Here is a 14578-nt window from a genome sequence, read left to right as displayed (position 1 = left end):
CTCAGTTCCTTCTCCAAGCTGAGCTCATCATGCTTGGAAAACTCAGGATATAGCTGTGTTGGTCCAGCTTTTCTTTAAAGAGTTTTAACCTGATGTCCAAAACAAAGCAGTAAATTAGATGAACCTGTCAGCTGAAATTCAATGTCCTTAGCTGAAACTTGGCATGTAGCTTTGCCAGCTCAGTTATAGATTTTTTTTTTTAAATGACTGTTTGGCTTTTTATTTCTCTCTGTGCCTTTTTTTTTATCTCCCCCTTCTTTTCTGCCTTAAAATGTACTTTCCATTACAATAGTTGAGCACAGGAAAGCACCACCTTACTAACTTCTCTAATGTAGCCATTTTACTTAAATATTCTAGACACTGGAGCCATTTTCACTTACACGTTTCTTTCTGTCTGTCTGTCATTGGAACATGCTTTTAAGTTATTTTGTTTCTGAGGTGTAGGGGAATGAATGTAATGTGGAAATTCACTTTGCTCAAATGAGGCGAAACAGAGCGTGGAAAAGGTACAAGAGCCTATATGATCCTGATCAATGCAGGGACATCTTCTTCATTTCCATTGCTGAGTTCTGTAATTCTAGCACCTCTGAAATTAGTTTTTCTCCAGGTAGATCTTAGTTCAAACACTGAATAACAGTGTATTTCAAAGAATGAAGATTTATCAGTGCACATTTTAGGAGTCACTTCACATCAAAGTTAACAGTGCATTGTTTAGAATTACAAAGGAAATATTTACACAGTCAATTTGTTCCCTTTCCTTTCTCATCTGGACCTCATAGTGATGATATCAGCACTTTGAAAAGCCCTATTCGCTGCTTGCTGTAACATTTGAAATATTACATCCTTACTTTACTTGCAGGTCATTACCATCTTGAGAGGAGCCTGGAATGCCATGGGAAAAGGCAGGTTGAATTGTCACTCTGTTCTCCATCCTCAGCTGATTGAGAGCAATGCTGAGTACCAGGGACAGTCAGAGATGCTTAGAAATTTTAAAATTGCTGCCTTTTCTCTGGCTTCTGGATTTTCTGGCTTGTTGCTAGCAATTCTACAGAAGCCATGGCTCTCCAGCCCAGAGAGCAAAATTTACCCTCTTTCCTTGAACTTGCCATGATTTCTTCTCAAATTTTTTTCAATATAAATAAGGGAAGCCAAAGCAAACAAAAAAAACCCTAAGCTTTAAACTTGTCTTGGGAGAAAAAATAAGCTAAGGTAGCTTTCTAAAGAAGCAGAAACTGAGCTGAAGAAATAAAGTTGGCTGTATTAATTTCTGCTTTAAGGCTTGACCTTAAGTTCTACAGGTCACGTGAAGAGCAGCAACGTTTCTATAGACTTTTTACGTACATGTCCTGTTGCTGACCTATGTCCCTAATAAACCCCCAAAAGAATGACATCATACACTTTCACATGGCTACAAAGGGAAGTTCAAATCTCCCAGCATCATGCATTTGAAAGGTTTCCTGCTTGTGATATTAATCTATAGGCATAGCTTTATCTATATCCCTATACCAAGTAAACCAGAATGAGACTGCCCAACCCTTTCATACTTAGTAATTTCTTAATCAAGGTGGAATCTCAATCTTATTTATGACAGTGACAGTCCAAAATAGTCCCACTAAACACAATGGTGTTATTAGAAGTTTCTATATGAAAAATAGTAATCAGTGTGGTAATGATGTGTATATAACTTCATTTAAATGCAGATCTATATTTCATATCTATTAACATATCTCTTCAAACATTAATGTATCAAACTTCAGCTGTATCATGGATATAGCTGTCTCAGAAGGATGTACCTCAGGTACTGAGATACGGAGAGAGAAAATAACCAGCTCACAAAAAGAAAGAATTTAACAGAATTCCAAATGTAATCCTCATCTCCTTTCCAGCCCGTGCTTTTATCATAGGACCTTCTGTTTTCCTGAATCATGGAACAAAAGAAATACAACCTAATGCAGATTTTATCTTCTGTAGAGTAGCTGTGAAATACCAGCTCCACAAAATCATTGTCCTTTACACAGTGGGAGTGACTTAGTAGTAATGTCAAGGGTTGTTTGCTCTTCTGATCTGCTCATTTACAGAGCTGCATCCAGAAGCCTGTTTGCACAGAACTCCTTCCCTATGTTTATTATTTTCTGCTAATAAAAATATTTTCTCCTCTTCATTGCTGGGAGCTGGTACACTCCAGCGGCCGGCTGGGAGGTGGTACCCAGCCACTGGTGGTGGTCCAGCACTCACTGAGGCTCCAACAAGAACAAGCAGATGCTCCACATAGATAGGACTTTAGAGCAGCATTTGAGAATATCAGCAGTTGTAAGAGCTAACATTGACATTCATTCTGGAAGTGGGACAGACCCACTCCATGGGTTTTCAATCTTAAAGCCATCTGTAGCTTTCCAGAGTTCACTTATGTTTTCCTGGAAGCACATCCAGCACATGCCCACACCAGGGCTCCTTGGCTCATCGTCTGTATGTTTAAGTGGATGGCACTTCATCTCAAGGAGCAACCCCTCTGTTGCCATCATTGAACAACATGCAGTAAATAAAAGAGTTAAGGATAATCTAATATTTAGGAACAACTTGACTCCATGTTTTTGCCACATCAGTCTTCCTAACAGAAATGTAAGAATCCATGTGAGGAAAACACTACCCTTTGCGGCATTCATAGATGGAGGTTGCTCAAAAGATTTTTTATGACTAAGATGCATCTCTAAAAACAACAGCAAAATGGATGAGCTAGCAAGCAGGGTTTGATAGGAGGAGGGAGAGCATCCTCTCTCTCCATCACACTTCAACTAAAGTTGGTTAAATTGCATGTTCCTAGTTTATCACAATTCACCCTAAGGCTTTAGAAGTGCAAATACTCACGTGGCCTTTCTCCCTTCTTTCCACTAAAAACTCCAGACTAGTTATTACATGCTATTTTTATTCTTCCTACATCTCTATAGAGTTTTCAATGGGAAACCTTCAGCAGCACCAAATGGATTCTATTTCTCCTTTTACAGCTTTTTTGCTGTGTACATGTTTGGTTACTCCAAAGTTTGAAAATGAGAAAGCAACCTTCCATTATGCATCAGCATTCCCAGCTGCCAGACTGTTAGAGATGAAATATCAAATCACAAGTACTGGACAGAAATTTAAAAGGGGAAAATTAAAAGCTGCAGCATTTGATTAACCTCTGTGTTTCACATTTGAAAATTAATGATAATGAAGTTTACTTTCATGTAAGCCAAGCAATACCTCTCAGAGCATTTGGGAGCCCAGAGCATTGTCATTTGCTTAGTGTTGAGATTCCTCCTTTGCAGTTTTTAATAGTTTATATACAAATCCATGTCTTAAGTGTTTTTTTAACATCTTTACAAGACAGTATCTGCAGTACAGATCCAAATTCTCACCATAACTGCTACCTACCACTGTTCCACAACTTCAATGTTGAACAAGCCTGAAATGGAAAGCTAATGGTTTACTTCAAGACTATAATTAGGTGATGGCTAAAGTCAAGTCCCTGCTTTTCCAGAGACTCTGCCCTTTTCCTTTTGCTTTCTTTTCTGTTCTTTCCATTGAATAGAATGAATAGAAACATCCAGGTGAACAGAATTGTCTACAGCAAATTAGTTTAATGATGATGCCTTTTCCACAAATCAATGATGCACATTAAAGATTCAGCATGCACTTTAAAGCAACCCAAAATGTGGAAAATAGCAGGGTACCAGGGCGATCCCCCTCTAAATTATAGATTGAGAATTAGATTCTGCTCTCAACCATGCAGGTGCAAATCCATTAATTTCAGAGCAGCTGCTTCAGGTTGACATTGAAGTGACCGAGATCAGAACTCGGCTGGGGAGCTGGTTCTTTCCCATTGCTCGTGGCAAGTAGTAAGTACCCGATGTCTTGAGTTGTCCTACCAATCACACTCTTCCCTACCACGCTGAATTATAGCATGCAAACTGTGTAAACTAGGGGATATTATAGGTCCATTTCTTTATGTTGTAGCAGGATGTGCAATGGATTGATGAATATATCTGTGAGAGCATAATGAAATATTTGGAAATCTAGTTGAATTGTTTCCACCTAATGACCCATGGGTCCCTGTGGTTTGGTGGAACATGATGTGGGGCTCTGAAAGTGTTAAGCCTCATGTGGGTCAGCTTGAATTTGCAATAAATGGATCTATGCATCCATTGGAAAATGTTTTACAAATACACAAATAGAAAAAACACGTGAAACAAAGGTTTAGTTCTCTTTTTCTCCACTGCATATTCTATTTTATTTTATTTAGCTTTAGGCTGGAAAGCCTTCCACTTAAAATATTTGTATAAGCTTTGACAGAGTTTTCAACCTTTCTGATAGACCCCAAAGAACCTCTATGTAGTTTTTAAATACATGCTAACAAATCAAATCTGTTCTTAAAAACCCCCTTTCCTGCATCCTTCTGAATCAATGAAGCATAGGATTTCTGACCTTTTTAAGGGACAACAGAAGGACACACTTAAATTATGCATTGCTGGTGAAGGAAGAGCTATTATGAAAAAACTTTGACACTTATTTGGACAGATCCTCAGCTGTGGTAAACTGAGAAAATCAGCCAGAATTCGATACTCATATCAAAAGCAGATCTAAGTCACACACTCGACTGTCATATCTGAGGAGGTCAATGTACAGGGTAAAGATGCATATTGATCTATCATTTTAGATATAATAAAATCAAATTATAAAGAATTTACAGAGTTTCCCCCCCAAAATTAAAAAGTGGTGGTTGGGAAGAGACGTCAGGAGTCCCTTTTTGTGAGTTTAGAGCACTTCCTATCATGAGAGTTAGACTGGGGTGGGGTTCGTATGCCTCGTTTTGCCAGTGTTTGCCTCTATGAGTGCAGCAAAGGGGAGATTTCAAACAGCCTGCTGAGCTTCCTGGCTTACAGCTTCTAAGCAAATGAAAACCATTATGCTTGTATTCCCTTGTGCAGCTAGTCCCAGACTCCTTCAGCCTCAGACAGCAGTCTGTATTTGCAAAAATTTGCAGATAGATTTAGATAAATTTGTCTGAGTAACAAAATAGCATGAGGATTAACAATTGCCTATAAATTGTGAGCTTTGGTAACAAACCAGAACGCGTGGGAGTTCTGCTCTAAGGCAGCAGCATGTCTTGAGGCAAGGAGACTCAGTGAATAAAACTTTCTCAGCACAGTATTGAAATGAAGTTCTTACTGATTTTGGCTTGGCTTCACATGTACGCGATAGATGGGAATACATTCATTTTCCATAGGCAGGAAAGCCCCGTGCGTTTTCATTTCAGGAGTAATGGAAGTGGCAGTACATCAGAGGGCTTTGAGAAGGCAGAGGGAGAGAGCGGAGATCTGTCAGTACTGTTGCATTTGAGCTGCTCTTTGTGCATCCATCGGAGATGCTGCTGCCCCTCGTTACTCCAGGTTACCAGTTCGGCACTGGTAGGTAAAGCGCGTGCTCTGAAAGCTGCCTGATTGTCTTGTGGCAGTATGTCCAAGAAAAACAATGAAGTTCCTGGAAGTTAATGGAAAAGACTATTACAGCTATGTTGTCTTGCACAAAGTATTTTATGCCTCTGAGCTTCATCCGTCTGCTATCAATGAGGGCATTCCAGATAATGTGATTTTAAAGGGAAAAATATCTAAACAACTTGCTTTGGTATGCCAGAAACAGGCCTAATTATCTGGAGATATGCTGGATATGTCTGCAAACCATTACAGGCTCAATTAAATCCTTTTGAAAAGCCAGGTCTTATTCCCCTTTACTGTTCCTTACATCTAAACACCCTGATAAGCCATGCATATTTGTGATAATTGGGTGAGTGCTCAGCAATCTTTTTGTTCCTTTTTTTTGTTTTGAGGAAAAAAGCCCAGTCAAGAAGGAGTGTCCCAGGAGACCAACCTGTTCACACCTCCTTCGCAACCAACATCACCATGGCCAATTACATGGGCCCCAAGCATGAACAAAGGAAATTACAGAAAAGAAGTAATGGGCTCTAAAAATATCTGTTGTCTTTAATCAAGGGGAAGAGACTAAGTGACATGGATAGGAAGCACATGCAGTATCTGGGCTGTGGGCGATGAAGTGCATTAGCAAGAACTTTGTTACATGAGAGTTCAATTCTACCTGAAGGTTTGTTCAAGCTGCTGTGGAAGTCGACACCTCTGATGCTCCCTCTGAACTTTCTCTTAAAATGGAGCTTAAACTTTGTTTTGGTGATTTGTGTTCAGTGTGCGCATGTTGGATCGAAGTGATACTTTCCTACCAAAGTTTCTCCAGTGACTCAATCACTTTCCAAAGAGTCTAACTGAAGTAATTATTCACATCCTTTCGTGTTGCAAAGAAAACTTGAATATAAGGGAGGGGGTTCCTTCTCCCCAAGCTTTTAGCTAAGCAGAAACACTGGAGTGAGTAGGATTCATATGGCTTTTCTTCAGCTCTGCCAGGAAGAAACAGAGCTTGAGAAGCATGAACTGTCCCGCTCCATCTCAGTCAGGCACAGATTCAGCAGCCTAGCTAAAACTCATCTTTGTGTGTGGGTACTGTGCTGGCCACAGACGTGTGGGACCTTCTCCTCTCTCTAGGGTTGGGGGCCTGTGTTTTCAAAGCTGAAGAGCTCATCTGATCATCATCTGTGTTTTCTTTGCCATTTTTGTCTGGCAAAAAAAATTGTATAACCAACAATAATACTTCTAAAGCATGAGGCTGAAAGAAACGCTCAAGTTCCACCTCATGTAAGAATTACCTTGATTGCTGAAGGACTTCTTCCGTGCTGCCTCTGCCACTGCCTTTCTCCTGCCCTTCACTCTCCACTGCTGGAATTTGTGGTGCTCCTCGCCTGTCCCACCCGCCTCCCGCGGCACCCTCCACACCACGGAACTGCCGAGAGCTGTCGAGCAAGATGCAGGTTCAGCAAAGCTGCTGGCCTGACTGCCCCGGCTGGAAAATGTTTGCTGTGGGTTCAGCTCTGTATCTGTGATTTAATGCCATGCTAATATTAAACATCTAACATAATATAATGTTATTCTAAACCAAGCAATAGCCTAGAATTGATGTATGTGATAAAAAGCTGGTTTTTTTTAATTTTCAAGCTGGAGGCAGGTTGTACAGTAAGTCTGGGAACAGCTGGTCTCCAGCAGTGACTTAGGAACCAGAGACAGAAGTCTCCTTTTTACAACCTTTTGATAGACTATTTCATGAAACAGCTGGAGATCTGCAGAAATAGCAGCTACGCTAAACCTGCTTGCTTTTTTCCCACATATTCAGAGAGAGGTGGAAAGGATTGTCTATACCATCCAGTGACCATGATATACCTCTGTTGTTTTAATACAATACCTTGCATTTCTACCACTAAATAGAAATTTGGGGCATAAAGAAGACATTGTATTTCAGAAGACTTAGCATGTTGATGAACATGCTGCAGAACAGACTATTCATGTCAGAAACCAAGCTAGGATGGACCTGTGCCCATGTCCCCATTTATATCCCCATTTATGTTCCAAAGAGGTTCTCAGATCAGAAGAGGCAGGTTTTCCCTCTTTTTCTCCTCCATTACAAAAAGCAAGTTGCAAAGAAGATCAATACAAGGACTGAGAAATCAGGATCAATCTGAGATACCTTCCTGAAATCTAAGTTTGCTCCTGCATTAGTCTATATACATGGACCAGTGTTTAAATTCCAGGTTCCTGTTAAGCCTTTTAGAGAAAATCATGGGATTTCACAAGTTTTGAGCATGTGCACTCCCAAATTGCTAGAATTTGAGAAATGACAGAGGTGGGACCTATTTCTGGATTTGAGTCTCCTTTTACATCAGCCACCAGCCAAAGTTTATGCTGCTTGGTGGTCTGGTTCAGGCCTGTCTGTGATCCAAGTGTTAGGAGAGAGCACTCTCTTCTCTGGAAAGAAGACACCAGTTAAAAGAGACTTGGGTTTCTGCTGGAGAAAACCACACTGTCAAGTAACCACAAACTGCTCAACTCACTGTGATTTAATTCCTTTGCTTAGAAAAACAAGCAGTTTTAAACCATCTATATTCCCACAATAATGGACACCGGCCATGCTTAATTTTTTATTTTAAACACAAGCTATTAATTATAGGACCATCCCAGGTTTCCTGGTCTATTACTTACTGTTCTCACTAAAATGTGACCCGCGTAGCCAGCCCACTGCTATGGCACAGCCAGGCTGACTGTCTCCTGAGGATTTCCCTGGCCGTGCCCAGGTCCCCTCCAATGCCTGGAACTGGTTTGTGCTGTAGCGCACACCCGGGACTGGGGTGTCAGACCGATCTAGGGTCAAATGACAAAGCTGGCCCTACCCAACCTCCACTGGACCCAGAAAACAGAGATAAGCTTCCTCCAGGTGTGTTCATAACAACTCGACGACACTATCGGTAATCTAAATCCTGACCAGGTTGAAACTGAGGGATGTGCACTGGAAGACAATTGATTTGGTCAAAATCAACCTGCCAGGCCAATGGTGAGGCTAAAAATTAAAGCCAGTGATTTCCAGAATCCTACTACACTGCGTGTCCTCTAGGCATATGGGGAAGAAGGTTAAGTGTTCATATACACACACATACAAACGATATATGCAGTCTCCTCAATTATAAACCTGTAAAATACTATATGAGGTTGCTATTAAAACCACCACTCTCCTGACATTTTTCAGTGCTCCTTTAGACTTCTAACAGAGATGCTTTCATGTTGTTTTAGAATTGTTTTCAGATTGCTGAATAAAAATGAAATGCAATGCATTCTATATATGGCCTGATCCCCCTATATCTATATTAAACAATACCACACTGACTCATTTGCTGAGTAAGCTGTTGTGACTTCTTCATGCATTGTGTTTCTCAGCTGCATAAAAAGTTACTAAGGTGAACTGTAGATATCTAGTCTGTACAGGGAGGACTGATAGAACCAAGTACCTTTTCTGCTTCATGACAGGTAGAAATATATTGATATTATAGATGTCATGTTGTGGTCTTTTAATTATTGGGTGAGCGGAATGTAGAGAAACCACTCTGTGTTATACAATAAAAGCCAAGACAGGAAAATGACCTTCTGATCTCCATTTAACATCTATACATATGTTCTCCAAATCCCCAGATAAGGTGGTAAAAATTACAAAGTTGATCACTTTGTCCATAAAGGTCTCAGGACAGTCATACTCCATAACGCAGCACAGCCAGAGGTGGTGTAGGTACCTCAGGTGGTATCACAGGAGAGCTCTGTGAGACTGGGACAGCCTTCTAAGAGGTGTAAGAGCTTGTCTAGCTTAGAGATGGACACTGATCTGTTTTGTCACGGAGTTCCATGACACACAGCGAAGGACAGATTCAATGACACCACAGACTCCTCCTGGTGCTTGAATGTGGATCAGTTGTGTGGTTTGTTTACTGGCAACACAGCTTAGAGATTGAATTGTGCTAAAGACGTAGACAGATGTAGGAGATACACCGAAGCAGTGTTCTCATTTAATGGTATAGATGCTAAAAAGCAGAAAGTGTCAGTGTGGGACCCCAGAACTTTTCTCCAATGATCTCGAGGGAGCCACCGTGCCCCGTCCTTGCTTCATTTTTCTGCAGAGTGGGAATTCATACGAAACATGGTAAGTTAGTGTGCGCTTAGTGCAGTGAGTTTGCAAGCAGTATACTATAACTTCATAGCAACACCAGTTTTCTGTTCATATTATTTATTGCCAATGAGAGTTAATTAAAAGAAAAAGTCTATTTAGGTCCAACTATGTGAATGCACAGTTAAATCTGGGACAAAGCTTCTGTTTAGTCAGTAAGTCTAAACACAACATGCAGCTTTTTGCATCGCCCCACAAATACTGTGCATCAAGAATGTACGCAAAGTCAGCCTTACAGCTACAATCAGTTTTTCAGCTATGTGAAACCCCAGAAGTCAAGCCTTTACCACTGGCTGTGTTGATTAACACTTAGCTTGTGAGGAGAAAAGAGCCCTAGCAGATACAAGATCTTCTGCGGGAATGTTTTCCATCGCTGATCTTCTGCATGCTCCTACTGCCAATGACACACAACGTATCATCTTTCCAAGCCATTTTACTTAGGTTTCTTCAAACAAAATGATCTAAGAGTGGCAAGGGCGTGTTTGTGCAGTAGTCTCTGGACAGGTTTATTGCTGCCATCTGTCTCTGCTCAACCTTTGCAGAGCTTAACCTCCACTCACGTTCTGTAACATTGATGTCCTTTACCCTGTAGGAAAATATAGGGGGGGGTTCACCCAGGGTATTCCAGTGACTCTAAAAAAAAGTCAGAGGAAAGTGGTTTAATTCTGGACAAAACAAAGCAGGAATGTTTCAGGGACACAAACATTTTATTTCATTCCCTTTTAAGCTCTACTTTTTGAAGAATTCATTTAATTTCATGCTCTTTTTTGAGACATTTAGTTTTAAATATAATTTTAGCAAAATATGCCTTTTCCAAAGGGTAAGTTTCATTTGGAAAACATCAAAATAAAAAATGTTTCACTGTTTCCAAGAGGAAACATTTCATTTAAAAAACTGTCAAAGGAAAATGTGTTTACATTTAAGAAAAAAATCCTCGATCAGCTTTTTCAGCCATAAGGTATAATCTAATTCAACACAAGTTACAGTCCCCCTAAAAGTCATCTAATCCAGAAATAGGTGCTGACTGATAACTCAGTCACCATCCTCCTGAAGTTTTCCAGCTACCTTGTTCTATATCTTTCCCAACTTTAAACCAAAAGTAAGGGCAGGCTGTATCCCTGCACCCGGTGCTATTTCTTCTTTTTTTCCCCTCCTCGTACGCCTTTGTAAGCACTGCACGTGTACACTCAGAGCAAGCATCTGCCATCGCTTAGCATGTCTCTTTGCCACCAGGGCTCAGACGTGCAAATTCAGCGTCTCACACCCCCGGTGGGTTGTAGCGTGAAGAAGGAAATTGGTTGGCTGCAGTCAGTGGAGGAGTGTTGCATTAACAGCCATGGAGGCACAAGTCTGTTGCTGTTAGACCTGGCTAGGACCACTCGTCAGTGCAAACCTCACACATCTGTTTGTAGCTCTGTCTGCCGAGGGGAGCGCTTATAGGAGGTGACAGGGCAGTTTAGTTTTCCTGCCCGTTCTTCCTTCAGCCCCTCTGCTAAAAGTACACCATGTTTGACAAAATGTTCTGTAATACAGACAGATGGTCATTAAGAATTAGTGTAAATTCAACAAAGTCTCAATGACTGGTTTGCAGCCTCAGATGAAAACAACTGTTGACCATAAGGAAGTGGCATGGCATTCAAACTGCTGCCCTGACAGCACAGTCTTTGGGTAATGCGAGTCTTGTTTCCCATACATAATGACTTTATGGCCACCAAATGCCATCCTTCTTAACATAACTAAAAGCACCTGCTGCTTCACTGTTGCTGGAGGGGCAGGATAAGGATAAGTAAGTATCATGGCAAAATGTACTCTGAGGACCAGCAACACTGCTTCTTTTCCTCTGAGGAACAATTTTTCAGTTAAAACCCCCCCAAACTTATTTTCTTTTTCTTTTTTTAACTGGCAAGTGTCTTAAAATGCTGATGAACGCTGCTCACTCCGATCCCCAATGCAATCAGTGCCTTGCTATGGGGGGCTGTGTAGGCAAACACAGCATCATTTCACTAAATTTCCCATTAGGAAACAGCTAGATGAACCAGGTCAGCTTGAAATGCAAATTATGTTTCTGTGATTCACAGACATTGGTGACGGTTTTCTCCCAGCTCAGCCTAGATCTTCCCACTTGCTCAACTGAGATGAGTTTACTGCAAAGACACTCAAAGTGAGCTACCGTCACCTGAAAACTTCAGAGCTAAATAAAGCCTTTCCAGATACATGATGCACGAAAGGAAAAGGAAAGGGATTTTAGAGGAAGAAGTAGGATCTGTTGGGGACTTGGATTTATACCTGATCCTACCATCACTGCAGATCCCACCGTCTGTCCACTTCTTTTCCTTTATCTGCCCTGGTGTATGTAGATGCTAAGAACTCCAAGGGGTAGTTGAACAGCTGCAAGTGTGGTACGACCGCAGTGGGTTCTGGTCTTCATTAGTCTGGTAATAATCCTGGAGTGACTGAGGAGTAAGGAGATAAAGTGAGCAAAAAGAGATTGTGCATTTAAGAATGGTGAAGTACTGGAAAATACATGGAGAGTTGAGTTTTAGCTTCATTAAAGTGATTTAAAAACCAGTATTCAGACAGGAACATTAGAAAGACAAGAAGTAGCTAAGGACTGTATGAAGGTCAGGAATGGTGAGTCTATTGTTCCATACCCTTATTCTGCACAGCTCTGAAAAAACATGTTCTCTGAGATGTTCACCCACAAGAACTAAAATATTGTCTTTAACGAACTGATCAGATGTTGGACAAGCATAGAAGAGTGGATGGGATTGGGAAATAAAAGAATGAAATGAAAGGCTGCAAAGAGGCTATTTTTTGCCACAACACCCGATTGTGTCAACCCGGTCACAGCACATTCAGGCACTTGATATTTACTTTGCTAGAGGTAGATATTTACTTTTCTAGAGGTAGAAGAGCAGTATCATACCGGTTTCTGTTTGAAGTTGCTAAGTTATGAAACCACAAGTTCCACAGCAGACTCACAGATGAGTAGGCTTTGCTACCACCTCAGAAGAGTCATGCAATGGTCACGAGGAACAGCAACTCCACAGTGCCCTTACCAGAAAAGGTAAAGGAAAAAGAAGAGCTCAGCTATACGTGGCAGACATAGACAAGCCAGTATAGTTATGTCTGAACAATTTTTTCTATCTGTAGAGATATTAGTGTAGAGCAATTCAGATCATGGGAGCATGGAGACATTAGAGATCCTTGAATGAAGATGCCTGTAAACACAGAGTCCCAGAGCAGCCTTTTTGCAGTTCTCGGAGTTTTCTAACACATAAATGTTTATTCAAAGTGAATTATTTCTCATAATAACCCACAGGAAGTAAAAAGAGAAGGGCACATTGTATATTTTAAACCCACTAAAATGTCAGATAGATATTTTGCTCTTTTCCTGGAGATTTCTGGAGGAATTCAATGGTTCTTTTTCATCTGTGGTTTTAGTTCTCCTTCTAAAAGGGATCCAGGTGCTACCTCCTTAAGAAACAACCTAAAGCTAAAGCTCTGTACATAGTCGTATACACACAGATGAAATAATTTGCAACCCATTTTCTTTTTAGAGGATTATTACCACCAAGCTTAACTTGTTTTAAAACATTTTTAAAATTAAAGTTTAATAAAAGTGTCTTTGCATCTGACTAGAATATTCTCTGCAGAAAACTTACTGTTCCAGTACCAGGAACAACAGCAAAACATTTGACCTGGTACCCTTGTTTCACAATTACATTATTCATAGATACCGTGTGCACTGTCTTCACTGGAGAGTTGTAGCAACGCTTTGGTAATAACGCTAGGATTGAGCAAAAATCCTGCTGAAATGTCTGATGGTTCTGAGAAGATCTGCATTACATAAGTTGTTTTCTCCAGACCTTTTTTTCAGTCTCTCCGTATTTTTGAATGACTGAAGAGATTTATCATGTAAGAGTTTCCTGATAATCTGCTCAACAAGTTATCACCCTCCTTCAGTATGGCATTAGAAATGGATGGTTCACTTTTACAGTTCACTGGCATTTACTGCTCCCAGAGAGAGATATCTGACAGCCTTGCAATAATATAAGACCCATGTGGAAGTTCAGCTAATGTAAGATAGGGTAATAGCAACTTTTAGCTGAGACAAGCTTAACAAAGTCACAGTTTTTCAGGTTTCAGAGCAATTGGACTTCGTATGACAAACTGCAGCTGGAGTCTTATCTAAAACTGTGAACGAGGCACCTTTCTGGCAAGTCCTGCCGTAAACACTCAAGTAATTCATTGATGCTATTCTTGTCTTTTGGTATGAGTCACCAGGCACATTGGTCATACCTTTGTATGCGTACAAAGGCAAAGGAGACAGAATACTGAATAACGTGCATGGTTAAATTTAGTAAAAGATTTTACTTCAGGCTGTTACTCAGATCGACTCCTTTACTTTGACAGCAATGTTGGGAGGCACGTCCAGTCTTTTGTGGCATGCTTGAATACGTGCAGGTGCAAAACAAGTGACCACACCTGCCAGTGCTGATTTACCTGTATGACTTTATATTCTTTAACCAATTTGGGCATGCAAGGAAGTGCCTCATCTGCACCCATGTAGAACAGAGACATTTCGGACACCTGCCTTTTGAGGTTTGTGGGAGATGTGGCATCCTAGATAATATGCTGTCACGTAAATGGCGCACTTTGTCACAGGACTTTGAATGATCTGGTTCAGGCTAGGTGTCAGAGGTAGGCAGCTTTGTGGTCTGTCTTCCCTGGGCCTCTGACTCACGATTTTCAGACAACTGGGCTCTTCAGGTTGAGTGAGAGTGTGAAGTGACTTTGACTCCCATCGTCACCTTTTAGAATAAAAAGAAGGAAGAATGGTGTATGATTCCAGAAGGATTTATGAATTAAAGGTCTTTTAATACCTGCGTTAACCACAGGATAGTTTCCTGGGGAACTGTTATGACTCCTTCTTCATGTT

At 40.7% G+C, this 14578-nt stretch overlaps 1 long non-coding RNA gene across 3 annotated transcripts in view; it reads right to left on the bottom strand.

Annotated features, from left to right (window-relative positions):
• Nucleotides 1-10574: 10574 nt before the first annotated feature.
• Nucleotides 10575-14578, bottom strand: part of LOC129209048 (uncharacterized) — a 36823-nt gene continuing 32819 nt past the window's right edge. For all 3 annotated transcript variants that reach the window (XR_008577962.1, XR_008577963.1, XR_008577965.1), the window contains one exon: nt 10575-14450. This is a non-coding gene — a long non-coding RNA (uncharacterized LOC129209048). The remainder of the gene's footprint in view (nt 14451-14578) is intronic.

Source organism: Grus americana, chromosome 7 (genome assembly GCF_028858705.1).
Source record: "Grus americana isolate bGruAme1 chromosome 7, bGruAme1.mat, whole genome shotgun sequence".
Lineage (NCBI taxonomy): Eukaryota > Metazoa > Chordata > Aves > Gruiformes > Gruidae > Grus > Grus americana.
This window is presented reverse-complemented; position numbering and strand designations above follow the sequence as displayed.